The sequence below is a fragment of the Cololabis saira genome, chromosome 6 (genome assembly GCF_033807715.1).
Source record: "Cololabis saira isolate AMF1-May2022 chromosome 6, fColSai1.1, whole genome shotgun sequence".
Taxonomy (NCBI): Eukaryota; Metazoa; Chordata; class Actinopteri; order Beloniformes; family Belonidae; genus Cololabis; species Cololabis saira.
Window position 1 is genome coordinate 4707625 of NC_084592.1, and position 16204 is coordinate 4723828.

Sequence of the window (16204 nt, forward strand, 5' to 3'; positions counted from 1 at the left end):
GTCTAGTGCCTCTTTGCAAGGTAAAACTTGTAGAGATTTGATCATTTGTCCTTACACGTGCCTTGGGAGAGCTGTATAATATTTTTATCCAGTCAATGAAAGATTCGCCAAATCCAAATTTATGCAAAGTTGCCAATAGAAACTTCCAATTTACCTTATCAAATGCTTTTTCCGCGTCTAAGGATATAATAGTAGTCTCCTGTTTATTGATACTCGAATAGTCTATAATATTTAATAATCTGCGAATATTAGTAGACGAATGTCTACCTTTAATGAAGCCTGTTTGATCCGGATGTATAATAGAAGGGGTGACTCTTTTCAGACGTTCAGTAATGGCCTTGCTAATTATTTTAAGGTCTACATTTATCAATGAAATTGGGCGGTAGCTCGATGGGAGCAAGGGATCAATGTCCGGTTTTAATAAAAGACTAATATTAGCAGAGTTCATATTTAAGGGTAAGCTTTTATTCTCCCTAGCATTTAGAATCATTTTATAAAATGTTGGTGCTAATATGCTCCAGAATTCCTTGTAAAATTCAGCTGGGAAACCATCTGGGCCCGGAGCTTTATTATTGGGCATATGTTGAAGAGCTTCATGGAGTTCTCCTATTGAGAGCGGTGAGTCTAAATTCGTAACCTGTTCCTGATGTAACTTCGGCAGATTAATGTCTCCAAGAAACTCATTAATGGATTGATCAGATGGTTCAATTTGTGACGAGTATAATTTATAGTAAAAGTCTCTAAAGACTGAATTTATTAAACAGGGGTCATGTGTAACTCCCCCTGACTGGTCCTTAATGGATGTTATGGTTGTTTTTTCTTTGTTTATTTTTAATTGATTGGCTAAGTATTTTCCCGATCTGTTAGCATGTGCAAAGTTTTCCAGGCGAAGCCTTTGTACTAGAAACTGTGTTTTTGCGTCAATTATTTTATTTAATTCTATTTTAGTTTTCCTTATTCTGTTAAGGATACGTTCGTCTGCAGAGGTCTGGAAGGCCTCCTCTAGCGTCTTTATTTCACATTCTAATTCTTTTGTTTTTAAGTTGTCTTTTTTTTTCTTATTTGAAGAAAAGGAAATTATTTTGCCTCGCATTACTGCTTTTCCTGCTTCCCATAGAACGCTCGCTGATATTTCCGGCTGGTCGTTATTTTGTAAAAATATATCCCATTCTTTCTTAAAAAAATTAATAAAGTCGGGGTCTTTGAGCAATGATGTATTAAATCTCCAAACTTTGGAGAATGATACGCTCCCCCTCTTCCCCAGAGTGAAAGAAACAGGTGCGTGATCACTAATAATGATTGGGTGAATTTGTGATTCTGAGATATCTCTCATCAGAGAGCTACTGACTAAAAAATAATCTAACCTAGAATATGAGTGATGAACGGCTGAGAAAAAAGTGTAGTTCCTAAGGGTTGGGTGTAGAGAGCGCCATGTATCGCAAAGACCCAGATCATTCATGTATTGCTTAACAATACTTGCTGACTGCCAACTCCTGTGTCCGCCTGCATTACTGAGCCTGTCCACTCCAGGATCCAGAACCATGTTGAAGTCTCCTCCGATGATGACTGTGTTGTCTAGGTGAGCAGAAAGTGAGGTGAAAAAAGAGTGAAAAAACGAGGAGTCATCAACATTTGGACCATATACATTAGAAATACATAAATTCAAGCTTTGAATTTGCAAGACTAAAATTAAATATCTACCCTCTGAGTCAATGTGAGTGTCCTTTACGGTGAAATTTACTCTTTTATTAATGAGAATTGCTACCCCTCTTTGTCTGGAGTTGTAACAGGCGGAGAAAACATGCGGAAAATGTGCCGTGGCCAATGCATCTACCGAAGCTTTAACTAAATGAGTTTCTTGCAGTAGGACAATGTCTGCCTGCAGAGTTTGTATCTGGTTAAGAAGTTTTAATCTGGGGGCCTTGGGGGCCTGTGGGGGGGGGTACCTCATGGCGGTGGGGGGGGTGGCTGGGGAGGGCTCGGGCGGGGGGCGGTGGCTTGGGCGTCTCCGGGCCTCCTGGGGGGGGCTGGGCCGTGGACGTGGGGGTCCCACCCGGAGGGCCCGGTCCTGCCTGGGTGGGGGGTGGCTGTCTGCGCTGGGGGGGCATTGCTGCCTTGGTCCTCCGTCGCTGGGCGGGGGCCAAGTGCCCCTGCGGATGTGGGGACTCCGTGACCCCTGGGGTGTCCGCCGGGGTGGCCTCGGGGGGGGGGTGGGGCCGGGTCCGGGGATCGGGCCTCCCCTGACCGGGGGGTGCACGGGCGGGCGCGGCGGCGGGGTGGCGCCATTCCCAGGTATCTATGTCTTATGTTGTCAGTATGAATGGGAGGATGTTGGACCGTTTCCCCCTCCGTCTGGGGGCTCCGGCGGCTCCGGGGGCGCCCGGGGAGGTACGGCGGGGCCCTGGCCCGGCTCGGGGGGCCGGCCCCCGTCTACTGGATGGCCGGTGGGGGGACGCGGGTGTCTTATCAGGGCCAGCTTTGCTGGTCCTGCCTCCTGGCTTCGGCCTCCGCTCCCCCTCTTGCCCCCCCTACACGATTCATACGCACATAGGCAAAAGGCGGGGGGTCCGGGTCGTGGGGGGCACTGTCCCGCATGGCCCGGCACTCCCCGCCTCACGGTTTTAACAGCAAATTAGACACTGCACATTCAACACTTTATAAATACACTTGACAAGGACACGTAGTTCGGGAGGGGGGGGGGGTCGGTGTCAATCGATACTTGGCCCTCCCTCCTCCCTGTTTTTATGGCATTAATCACATGCACTCAACACAAGGGGCGGGAGGGGGTCCCACATCACCCGCGTTCCCTCACCGGCCTGGGCCTCGGGCGGGTGGGTCGGGTTACCCGGGCCTGGCGGGGCCCGCCGTGCAGCCTGGGGTGCCTTCTGGCGGTGCTGGACCCCCCCGGGGAGGGGGAAACGGTGCGTGATTGTATGTCTGTGTCGGTGAGAATGCGGTATGGAAGGGTCCTGCCATGGAGGATTTGAGCCTCCATTGGCAGGACATCAAAAACTTAATAATTTATCAATATTATATTATACAAAGATGGTTATTATTATTATTATTATTATTATTAGTATTATTATTATTATTATTATTATGTATAGTATATTATATTATTATTAGTATAGGTATCGGATAGGTGAATGGATGAATGAATGGGATGCCTGGGTCTGGGGCCCTCCGTTGCCGGGCCTGCACGGGTGTCGCCTTGTTGGGGGGTTCCCTCTCTCCGGGCCCGTCTCCGGTCCCCCCCGCTGCCTCTACGGCGGGGCGCCCCTCTGGTCTTGGAGGGCCACTTTCGTGGGGGACGGGTGCGCCTGCCCGCGTCGGCGGCCGGGGCGGCTCTGTCTCTCCGGGCAGGCTGGCCCCCTGCCGGGTGGGGGTCGTTGGCCTGAAGGGTGAGGGCCTCCTGGCCGCGTGTCCGGCCCGGACCGGGTGGCCGGGGATTGCCTGGGTCGCGGTCCGCCGCCGCGGGATCCCTGGCTGCTTCTTTCCGCGCCGTGGGGGCCCCGCCCGCGGGCCCCCTCGGCCGCCGCCGGGCGGGGGGGGGGCCTCGCAGGCGGTGGGTTGCCTCCCTCCTACTTCTCCCCTCTGTGGGGTTTGCCGGTGGCCTGGGTTCCGGGCTCTTCCTTGTCGGCCTCTGGTCTCGCGGGTGGCGGGGTCGCTCCCCCCCCCCCCCCCCACTATAGATACACTTCAGGTGGAGCTTTGTTTGGTTTATTTCACACACACACACACACACACACACACATACACACATAGTCATTTAGTCACATGCACACACACACACACACACACACACACACACGCATGATCATATACATACACACACACACACATAGACATACACACTGGCTTGTTCACCTGCATGCTGGCTCTCTAGTTTTTGGGTTTAGGTAGCGGTAGCGATAGCTTAGCTCAGACTGCGATCAGATCTCAAGATTTAGGTCGATTGCTGTTCGTGTTTTGGTTGGCTCCGTGCCGGTTTCGTGCTTTGTTTGTGGTTTTTTTGTTGCAGATTTCCAGTGCTTGACGTGTGTCTCCGTGTGTTCCTGCTTCCTGGATTGGCAGCGGATGTCGTCACCCCCCCCCCCCCCCACCCCCTCCCCCCCCAAAAAAAAAAAAAAAAAAAAAAAAAAAAAAAAAAAAAAAAAAAAAAAAAAAACACTGGGTTTGTATGTGTATATTTATGTATGTGTACGCATATGTGTGCGTATATATATGTATACATTACATATAGTAATAATGCACATATATACACTTTTGGTGTCTACCGTCATGGTATAATTCAATAATATGTGTGCAGACAAGGTAAAAAAAAAAAAAAAAAAAAAAAAAAAAAAAAAAAAAAAAAAAAAAAAAGAAGTTTTAATCTCTTTGCCGTGTTCCCGGCTCCGTTTACGTTCCAGGTGACAAACTTTAATTTATCCATAATCCAATCATTGAAAGTAACATTATATGTAAGTGGTAATGTTGCATGAAAAGCTGTTGTATGTGTGTGTGCCATGTTATTCTAGATGTGTGAAATGTGTGTTTGTACCAATTTACCAAACCGAGAAAGAAAGTGCAGCAGAGTGGGACATAGAGGGAAAAAAGAAAAAAAAAAGGGGAAAGGGAGTGAGGTGGGGGGGAGGGAGATAATTCTAAACATGATAGAAAAAAAAATAGAGAAAATAAAAAAAAGAGAGAGAAAGGCAATCACCAGTGTGAGCCTATAACTTACCGAGACTAGCAGAGCAAGAATTATTAATACATTAATATATACCGAGAATATTTTATGAAACTATATCTAATCTAATCACCAAGTGTTTATGTAACTATATCTAACCTAATCACCAGTTAGTAAGAAAGAAAGAGAGGAAAAGAAAGTACATTTTGTACTCATCCTTTTTAGAAGAGCCAGGGCGTGATGTTGGAGTCGCGGTACAGTTGTCCGTTCACGTACAGCTTGTCCACGGTGATGACAGCACGAGATCCCTCCGTCATGAACCTCCTCCGGACCGGGAAGAGGACTCGGCGACGGTCCAGGATCTCCCGGGGGAACTGGTCGTTCACGGAGAACGGCAATCCGCGTAGCTGTGGCCCCCGTCTTCTCACAAGCTCTTTGTCTTTATAGTGTTCGAATTTAGCAACAATGGGCCTGGGTCTCTGGGCTTCGGGTCTTCTTCCTCCTAGGCGATGGACGCGGTGAAACGTGATGGAGTTCGCCAGGTCTTCTGGAAGCTTCAGGTGGTTCCGGATGAAATCCTGGACGGATTGTTCAGGATCTTCATCAGGTTTCTCCGGGATCCCCGAGAACACCAAGTTGTCCCTCATGGAACGAGCTTGAAGGTCTAAAACGGCCTCCTTTAAAGATTTATTTTCATTTTGGAGTCGGCTAAAACCCTCTGACATGGATTTCATCGACTTCTTCAGATTGGTGTTTTCAGCCATCAATTTTTCCACCTGCTGGTTACCGTATTCCACAGCTTCTCTTAATGACTGGAATTCCTTGTGCAGGACTTCCACCAGGGATAAACGGGAGTCATGGGAGGCCAAGCGGGTGTCAATGGACCTCAGAATGTCCTCGGTGGTATTTCCTGGAGGAGAGATTGCTCCAGGGGAATCCTCAGGACGGGAACGCTTGGGCGTGGAGGAAGCGCCGGAGGACGCGCCCCCAGACTTCTTCACCATGACAAATCTCTCAAAATACTCGTCTATAGATGCGTCTAAAGATTCGCTTTGCTCCAGGTTGGGTTCGGAATTATATAATCTAACTATAAACTACCCTTTCGTTATTTTAAACTGAGAATATAATCATTTTTAAAGCATTTATTGAAAACGAAAGTATTACCTCGCCATGTTGGATTCTGCTGCCTCGTTCTCGCGATACTACCACATCTCGTGGTGCGTTCGCTCGTTCTGCCTTAACTTTTGAATGGTTTGACATAGAGAGTTGTGGGTGGTGTCATCAGACTCGGTATTGAGTACTTGACCTTCATTGGCCTGAAATAGCCCCGCCCCTTCTTCTGATTGGTCAATATTTGATAGTCCCTATTTTCTGGCATAACTTTTGAATGGTATGACATACAGAGTTGTGGGTGGTGTCATCGGACTTGGTTTTGACTCCTTCACCTTAATTGGTGCAAATTGCACGCGCGAGGGCCTGTTCATCGCTGCTTGCAGCTTTAATTTGATTTGTTATTTACTGTTTAATTGTGTCTCGCTGCTTTTAATGTTAATGTAAAGCACTTTGAATTACCTTGTGTTTTATTGTGCTATACAAATAAACTTGCCTTGCCTTGCCCAAACCAAACAGTGGCAAGAAAAACTCCCCTTTAGGAGGGAAGAAACCTTGAGGAATATCCACCTTACAAGAAAAAGACATAAACTTGATGGTAGGATATGTCGCTCCAAATTTCCAGTATATGCCTCTATGAAATCTTCATACTAGTCAAACTTATATGTGCACTGATGCACCTTTGACCATCACAGAAACTGACTTTGGCACATTTTGTTGATGGCACCTGATGGTCTTTTTCATTGTTGGAACATAGAACCTGGTAGTCATTTTTCCCAAAGAAAAATAAATTCTTAAACATTTGATTATAGAATACATGTTCACGTCTTTCTGTCCATTTCCACACAGAGTGTCTATATAGCGTCATCCTTAAATAGGTTACATTTAAGGATGTAGTGGCATGCTGTACTGACAGACAATGGTTGTGATATTCCAGAGTCCTTGTGGTGATCATGGTACCCTGACAGTTTTTTGTGCAGTGGTGCCTGAGGACACAGAGGTTCACGTTCAACAGTGGTTCCTGAGCTTGGGCTTTACGCACAGAGCTTTGCTCAGAATCATGGAATATGTTCACTATACTATGTATTATTAATGATGAAAAACACAAAACACAACAACAATGTGAATTTTATATTTAATAATAACCCTTCTACAACATCTCAATCTCTGTGAAGCTTATTTTGATGGCATAGTTCGCATCCAACTTAAGATAAAAAAACATTTCCTCTGTGCGTGCTTATGTTAAATTAGGGCTTTGTCCAATTTAAAAAATTACAAAGGTAGGGTTTTGTTGCAATTTAGAAAACTACTGTTTGTAGAAAAAAAAACCTTTCAGGTTTTCTGAAATTGGACCTGTAAACTGTAGTGACCACAGAACAAAACTCTTAATAGAGTCAAGCAACATTTATGATCCATCCAGATACGGTGATGACAGTGGTGTATTTAAGTTTAATTAAGAGGATTGGGTTACCTGGGAGTGCTTAGAAAAGAATCCAAACATAATATATTAACCTTTTTATTGCAAGTGTATTTGACTACAAAAAAATAAAAACATAAAATTCATATTCTCTGTAATCCAACAACACTATCAAAACACTTCTTTTTCCCATGACCCATATCAGGTCTTTGCCTGACCTGGGTACCCTCATGCCCTTCATCTGTTGTCTCTGAGCTAACAATGCAAGGGTTAACCTTGTGCCTAACCAAGAGTCATATATCTGAAACAACAATAACAACAGGCCCCTACAAAAAAAAGAAGCTATGACAATGATGCCATCCATGAAGCACAAGTCCTCCATTGTTGAGGGCTGACACGCCGTATTGTGCTTGGCAGACTACATTGCCTCATAGCAGCTGGGATGTGCTGGCAGGGGAAACAAAACTGACTGTCATCAGCTGGGGGAGATACAGTGTGATGCAAGCAGCATTACATCACATATGATCGTCCAGGCGATCGCTGCCATGCCACTCAGCTCTGTTTAGTGACCTTTCAGGGGCTGTAAGAGAAGCTGTGGGTTCATCTGAGGACTAAAAGTACACACCTCGTAGGGGGCTTTCTGTGGCCCCCTACGAGTTTTGTTTGTTTTGTTCCGATTCAGGGGCTAAATCGATACAGTTGTTTCGTTCTCCGTTTGTGGCGTTTGTGTTCACAAGGCAACCGTCTGTAGCGGTTCAAAGCTGTTAACAAATGCCATGCGCGAAACCAACTGTTCTCTCATTGGTCAGAAATGAATGCGGAAGGAGTTTCCTCTTCCGTACCCCGGGAAAAACAATAACTATGGAGCATCGTAAGCGAGTGTGGCCAGTTTGTTTCTGTGTGTTTCTCTGTGCTGTGTCAATTATGTTCTGACTGCAAACGAACCGCTCCAGGTCTGGAATGGAAGCGAGCCGAGAACACCTCTCCTAGGAGATCTCGGCTCGCTTGTCCCGCATCCGAGCGCGATTGCTGTGTTCACATGTACCAAACAAACCGATCTTTAGGGGGAAACGCTCCCTGTTTCAGAACAACTGCTCCAAACAGGACAGGTGTGAAAGCACCCTTGGTTTCTTTTCTTAGTCGTTTTATTCATTTTAAGGCATTAGCCTAAGATGTTTTGAGAAGTAGCAGATAGCAACAGTACTATTGATATTCTTTCATATCCAGTTCCGATAAGTCACAATTCGAATGAAAGGTGGTCTTTTTCATCTTAACTACAATGAATTGAAATCAATGTTTCTGTTACTTTGAATGGAAGTGAAATGGAAAGGGATATTTGTTCACTTTGAATACTTAAACAATGATGACCGTCCTGAATGTAGTGGTCATTTAGGGGGTCCCAACAACACTGTAGAACAAACAAAGCACCATATTTTAATCCATTAGAAGCTACTCTTTGCAGTCATGTTTGGCATGTTCCCCGAAACTGCCCCAGGCTAGAAAGACCTCCCCAAAACTTACTTGATGGACTTGAATTGCAGGTGGACAAAGAATCCACTTCACTTTTACATTGCCTACCACAATACTGGGGGTAGGGATGGGAATCGAAAACCGGTTATTGTTGAGAACCGGTTCCCTGTGTTTCAATTCCTTGGAATCGTTTGCCTTTTTTGCAAACGATTCCCTTATCAATTCCAGTGGGCGCGAATGATGTCAGCACGCATGTTGCCTAGTTACGAAAAGTGCGCATTCGCGCCCAGCAGGAAAACATGGCGACAAAGCGGCATAAACGCTTGAAAGTTTGGTTACATTTTACCAAAAAGGATGACAACAGGGCGATTTGCAATGTGGACATTTCAACAAAAGGAGGAAACTGTTAGGGCTCGGCCGGCTATTGCTTTCCTCCCCAACCTGGTCGCGCTGGGAGCGCGGAGTCGGCGCAGCGTTTGTGGTGTTGAACATGTTACTGGACCTTCTTGTGTAATTGCCACGGAATAATTTGTTGTATTTAGTTAATTTCTGCAGAAGAATATTTATTTTATTATTATTATTTTATATTTATTTTCAAAACATTTTTATTTTTTTCCTAAAGACCCCCTGGCACACCATCGAGGAGCCCAAGGCTGGGGGCCTCTTAAGACCTCACTGTTGACCTCACTTGTATTTTTTTGTTCAAAGATATGAAACAAAGTTGATGCTAATCGACCTGTTTCTTCTCCTTTTTTCCAAATGAGAATCAATAAGAGAATCGATAAAGAATCGAATCGTTATCAATTCCCATCCCTAACTGGGGGGCATTTTTCAGGTCTTAACAATGTTGACACCCAAACAGAACACTATATTTTTATTGATTAGGAGTAACGGTTCGCAGTGATGCCAGCTCTGTCCACATAAACCACTCGTATATTGACAAAGTTCCCCAAATGGTATTTCAAGATTGAAGATGCTTAATTCAAACACCCAAGACAAAAAAATGAGGTACATGAGGTATACAGTTACCAATGGCAAGACCTTTACATGGTGTCCACTTCAAATATCTAATCCAGGGGTGTCCAAAGTTGGTCCTCGAGGGCCGATGTCCTGTATGTTTAAGATGTCTCCTTGCTTCAACACACCTGATTCAAATTAACGGTCGTCACCAGCTTGCCATCAAGGTCTGCACAACTCTGTTGGTGACACAGCTACTTTTATCACGGTGTGCTGAAGCAGGGAAACATCTAAAACCTGCAGGACACCGGCCCTCGAGGACCGACTTTGGACACCCCTGACCTAATCCATGACTTTGTGGAGACATGCATAGAGACATGACACAACTTCACACGTTTGTTGTATCTATGGCATTGTACTTACGATATTTGAACTTGACACAGTTTAGAGATAGTATTATTGTACACTGTCAACTTCACCTACCTTATGTAAAGGAAGTTGAAGTGGACATCGTGTAAACCTGTCCACTTCACATACTTTTTTAATAATGTATATATGTTTCCCTAAATGAGTTTTCAAATTCAGTCTAATAATTTGATAATTTATTTATTTATCACATATTTAAAAAAAAAAAAATCATCAAGAAGAAAACACTTGAGAGCAAATTCTCCCGTGACAGCCTCCCCAGTGTATGGAGTTTTGCTCTCAGCTCCAAGACGTGCTGAACCTCATTTTTACTGGGGCTTGGACCATCCTCCCAGTTTTCCTTAACCAGGTCCAAAACCCCACTTGGTGTTCTGTCAAACAGCAGCTCAAAGGGGGAAAACCCTGTCGAGGCCTGGAGAACCTCATGCACTGCGAACAGCAGAGGATCAAGCCATCTATCCCAATTCCGAGCGTCCTCGTGAATTAACTTACGGATCATGGCCTTGAGCGTCCGGTTAAAACGCTCACATAAACCATCCGTCTGGGGATGATAAACGGAGGTCCTAACCGACGTAATGCCCAGCAATCCGTAAAGTTCCCTCAGTGTTCGTGACTTAGCCTTAGATCCGAGCTTTTTTTTTATGTGCATTTTATATTTGTTCTTACTATTTGGGATAAGTAGGACCTAATAAGCACAATACCTAAACTGTGATTTTGTACAGGAAGTAGATTTTGCAAAAAATTATGTCCTTATCTGAGGACGGTGGGTCTGTCATAGCCTTAAAAAAAATTATTTGCTCTTTGGGGCCAGAAGGGCCTAATTAGTGTAAATTCAAAATTTCAGATCAATAACAATAAGTAGTTCTCTCAAAAATATATGTCCTCATACGAGTACAGTGGGTTGATCTTGACACAAATAGACTCCATTGATTAAAAAAGTATAAGCCCGTTTATTTGAAAATGCAAACATCAACATTCATACATAAAATGCTGTTTATGAACAGTATATTAATAGCCTGAGACATGGCTGTAATAAAAATGAAAGTGTGAAGTAGGTTACTGTGTTTATACCTTTCTACCTCACACTCATTTTACCTGCTTTTTTGCACTGTTTTTCATCCTTTGCACTATTTTTTATTTTATATTTTATATTTTTTATCTTATATTTTTTATCTCCACTGTATATTGTGTATTGTGTATACTGTCCATATTTTTTAATTATATATATCTTTTACTTTTTTAAATTCTTTACCCCCTTTCCCGCATGCTTGTGTGTGTGTGTGTGTGTGTGTGTGTGTGTGTATGTTAAGTGTACTGCTGCTAACACAGGAGTTTCCCCATTGAGGGAATAATAAAGGATTATCTTATCTTATCTTATCTTATATTTCAAGCCCTTAACATGCCTAATAACACAATAGCAGAGCAAATAATGCCAAATAATAGCAAATATGCCAATTGTTTAATTTTTCTTTGAACAGTCCAAAAACAGAACAATTTAGCAGAGCAGCCTTTGAACTATGGCTTTTTTCTCAATAGCTCGCCAATCTTTCCAGGGATCACTCTATCTGCCTGTGTGGAAAAGCCCTATTGGCCAGTGTGAAATGCTGCAAAGCAGTTGCGATGAGATGAGCAGTGCTGGAACGGACTGAGATGTGGGGGATTGGAACGACCTGAGATTTTTTGCCTGGTGGTGGAAGCTGTCCGCCCTCATTCTTTTCTTCTGCCACATGAGCACCTTCATGAAGAACATCACACTTGCTCATGAAAACCTGAGCCACTACCAAGCGAAACTCAAGAAACTTCATGATAGCTTTCTTTGGAGTGCCATTTTCCTGGTTATCTCTGCGATACAGGAGCGAGCTGTTGACGAGAGCAAGATCAGTGAAGTGCATCAGCATACGAATGGTTCACTTCTTCGTGCGCACACACATTCTGTAGTAGCTCATCATCCTATCTGACATGTCAACTCCTCCCATCTTCGAGTTGTATTCGTGCACAATGCTTGGTCGTCTGACGGTCACATACTTTCTATCCTTCTTGGACCACCGCTCACAAGTGTCTTCTGGCTGCTCTGAGTGCACAGTGGAGAGCATCACAACTGGCTTGTTGTCGTACCACTTGACCACGCATAGTTTCCCATCTGCCCTGGTGACTGTGGCAAAGGCACCTCTTTTTTGTTGTTTCAGAGTTTTGTCATCGGGTAACTTCTTCATTGCTTGTTTGACTCGGCCCTTCATCACTGTACCAGTAACATATATCTCATCCTTCAGCATGTGGTCAACAGCGGATATGGTGGTAAAGTAGCGATCACAATACACTTGTGTGCCAGCAGTGAGGGTTTCAGACAGGCGTTTGATGACCAGTGTTCCTAGACCCAATCCATTTGAGTCCTGAACCTTTGAAGTCAGTGCCTTTGAACCTTGATAGACCTCGAAGTCGAGCACCAGTCCATCCACAGATGCCAGCGCAAAGTTCTTCATCCCCACTGGATTTGGTTTTAGTGGCACGTATTGTCGGAATGGACAGGCCCCCGTAAACGGCATCATCTGCTCATCTATTGAGACACATTCTGGGTGAGCCTGAAGACGACAGCCAGGAAGTATGCTGTCCATAAAAGGCCTCACCTTCCAGAACTTGTCCGTTTTCCTCTTGTCTTCCGGAACATCATTGTTGATGACTACTTTCAGATGGCTCCACAGTTTGAAGAAGCGATCACGTGAAATTTTGTCACTAATGGCAGGGATTCGTAGGGCATTGGACCAAAACATCTGTTTATCTGTGGATAAGGCACGCAAGACATCAAGATTGCTGCTCCAAAAAAGTGATACATCTCATCAACTGAAGTTTTGAGAGATCTCCCACAATGAGTTTCATCAGGTCTGAGTTGATGTACTGCTCCACATAATCCAGTGGCTGCCAATCTGTTCGGTCATCTTTCAGGTCCTCATCTCCAACCTGAAACTGGACTAAGTTTGGGCTAAATGGAGCAGACCTCCAGCGCTCTCCACGTCCTGAGTTCTGGCCCATCATGTCCGTGCTCATCCTCGTCCAGCTCTAGTCACAAAAACATTATAGAATTTATTTGTAATGCACTCAATTGCTCTGTAAGAGTCTATCACGGAAACACTGCAACTGGCTCACCCTCATTCTCAACAGGCTGTTGTTTACGGCCACGTCTGTGCACTTGTGGACGATGGGGATGACTCTCATTCTCAGAGTCGCTATCTTCAGCTGCATCAGGTGGTGTGTATTCTTTACCCGAATCATCTCCTGATGAAGCAGGTGGTGAAGAATCCGGTTGCTCATCCATGAGATCAACATCTTGTGGAATGACTTCGTCCACAGCAGGATCATTATCTTCCCCATCTGATAAGTCCTCTATCTCAGAGTCATCTGCAATTGCCATCAACAATTGTTCTGCTCTCGACAATGAAAGTTTTCCTGTAATAATAATGAGAAAAATTAAACTCAAAATCAAAATCTATATCAGAGACAGATGTCTTTCATTTGGGCTAGCTAAATTGTTTATGACTAAGCAAACATACTACTTATTTATTTTCATATTCTATTTACATAATTTCATCTATTCTTCATATTTTTTAGTATTTTCATATTGTATTTACAACTGTAAACCACATGACTAACCAAATGTATCACTCAAAATATCTGTTTACAACTGTAAACTCATCTAAATATTCCCAAGTTTAGCTAACCACAGGGTAGAATCAATACCGTTATATAGTCCCAATGTCCTCAAACAAGTACTTCTCTTTTACCGATGTCCTACACTGCTACAGCTACGAAAATGTTTCAAATTTGAATCCCCATATGAAGATAGAGATGCTATTGTACATGAAAACATTGGTTTCATTCATAAATTTTGGATAAAATTTTTACCTGGGTCATTTTTCTTCCGGGAGGTGCAGTTTTTTGCCGATATCCCTGCCATCTTGCTGCTTCTGACATTGATGTAATGTTGTGATATCCCCACAAGATGGCGTGGGCAGGGCCCCCAAATGTGGTCAACAGGTCAAAGATTTAAAAAGTATCATTTGAGTATCATTGTGCCAAGAGGCAAACATGTAATGTCCTCACATGGGGTCTCAGGGTCTCAGGAGGATAAACTGAGTGCCCTGGTCCGTCAGAATCTCTTTCGGGATCCCGACGGGAGATGACCTGAAGCAGCACCCGCGCCACACTCGTTGCAGAGATGGTGCACAATGGCACTGCCTCTGGATAACGTGTTGCATAATCCGTCAGGACTAGTACAAAGCAATATCCCCATGCGCTCCGCTAAAATGGACCGATGAGGTCCATGGCTACCCGCTCAAATGGAACCTCCATTAATGGCAATGGCTGCAAAGGTGCTTTTGGCACAGCCGGGGGATTAACTAGCTGGCATTCGGGACAGGAGGTGCACCAGCGGGGCACCTCCCCCCAAATGCCTAGCCAATAAAATCGGTCCATTATGCGAGCCAGTGTCTTGTTGCACCCACATGTGACCAGCCATTGGGTTGTAATGAGCCGCCTGGAAAACCATTTCCCGGCAGTTCTTTGGTACCAACAACTGGGTAATAATCCGGCCAGATTTAGTGCTCACTCGATACAACCTGTCCCTATTCAATGCAAAATGCGGATATGCGAGAGCTGCATCAGGGCGCACCTTGTGACCATCAATTTGTATCACTTGGTCGAAGGCTGAGCGTAGAGTATCGTTATTAGACTGCTCGAGTGGAAAATCTTCCATAGAGTGCAGCGGGTCCCGCCGAGCCTCCACCGGAGCCTCCGCGGTGCCCTCTCCCTCTCCGTCTGCAGCGTCGGACAACCTCGCGTCACCACTGACCACAGCGCACATATCGTATGTCCCTGGCTGCCGTGATTGCATCCCCACACACTGACTCACCAAATTTCCAAACCCCGGCCAATCGTGTCCCAAAATCAGAGGATGCGAAAGGCGGGAGCTAACCGTGGCCTTTACTCTATGCTTTTTCCCCTTGTGTCTAATTTCCACTGGCACCACGGGGTACTTGTGCACATCACCATGAACACACATAATCTCCACCCAGGACGACACATTCATCAATGCCTTGGGGCGCACCAGGCTTTGGTGAATTACCGATTGCATACAACCGGAATCCACCAAGGCCGAGTGTATACCCCAGCGGATCCTTACCGGAACCCGGTACGTCCCTCCTGAGTCTGGGGAGGATGCCGGCGGGCCGGCCACCCGGATCACCTGGCCCACCTCCATCAGCGGGCACTCCCGCCTGACGTGCCCGGGCTGGCCGCACCGCCAGCAAGCCTGCCCAGGCATTTGAGGGGCCCCCGTAGGGTCAGTTGGTGCGGGCGGAACAGTTCAGTGTGCAAGCTCTGGGGAGAGAGAGGGCGAAAAGGAGAAGCGTTTGTTGGCGGACACCCTGCTGTGGCGAACCTCCGGCGCGGCGCCGGGGTGGGACGCGTTGCGGGTCCCGCCCCCGCTGTGGCCGCCGGATGGACCGCAAGGTGGTCCTCTGTGATGGTGATGGCCTCCTGCAGGGTCCCCGGGAGATGGCAGCGGACCCACGCCGCCGCCGGCCCCTGCACGAACTGCTCCAGGACCACCTGCTGCGTCAGCCACCGCACCGCAGCATCGTGGAGCTGGTGGGCGAAGGTGAAGGGGTGGTCCGTTGGCCCCAGCTTGAGCGCCCGAAAACGGTAGTCCTCCGGGGACCGCCCCAGACGATCCATCACCGCCCGCCGCACCTGGGCGTAGGTGGCGCGTGCTGCCGCTGAGAGGGCGAGAGCCGCCCGCTGGGCCTCCCATGACAGGAGCGGCAGGAGGCGCACTGCCCATTCAGCCCGGCTAGCTCAGTCGGTAGAGCATGAGACTCTTAATCTCAGGGTCGTGGGTTCGAGCCCCACGTTGGGCGCCACTGTAGCAATGCTCGCGCTACGGGGGTCACCAGACAGGACAGCAGACACAGGGTTTCGTGCAGGAAACGTTTTATTCTCTTTCACCCAGACACACGTGCACCAGCACCTTCAGCAGCTCTCCTTCCTCTCGACAGAGCGTCATTCCTCTCTCGTCTCCAGGGCCCGCACACTACTGAAATACACAGAGAGTGATTAGACACACCTGTGCACCATCAGCTGTTCCAGCCGCGTCACCTGTG

The 16204-nt window shown here is 46.1% G+C and overlaps 1 non-coding gene across 1 annotated transcript; it reads left to right on the plus strand.

Moving 5' to 3' along the window:
* The first annotated feature begins 15888 nt into the window (after positions 1–15888).
* trnak-cuu (transfer RNA lysine (anticodon CUU)) lies at positions 15889–15961 on the plus strand. The gene has a single exon. It is a non-coding gene; the product is annotated as a tRNA-Lys (tRNA).
* The last annotated feature ends 243 nt before the right edge of the window (positions 15962–16204 follow it).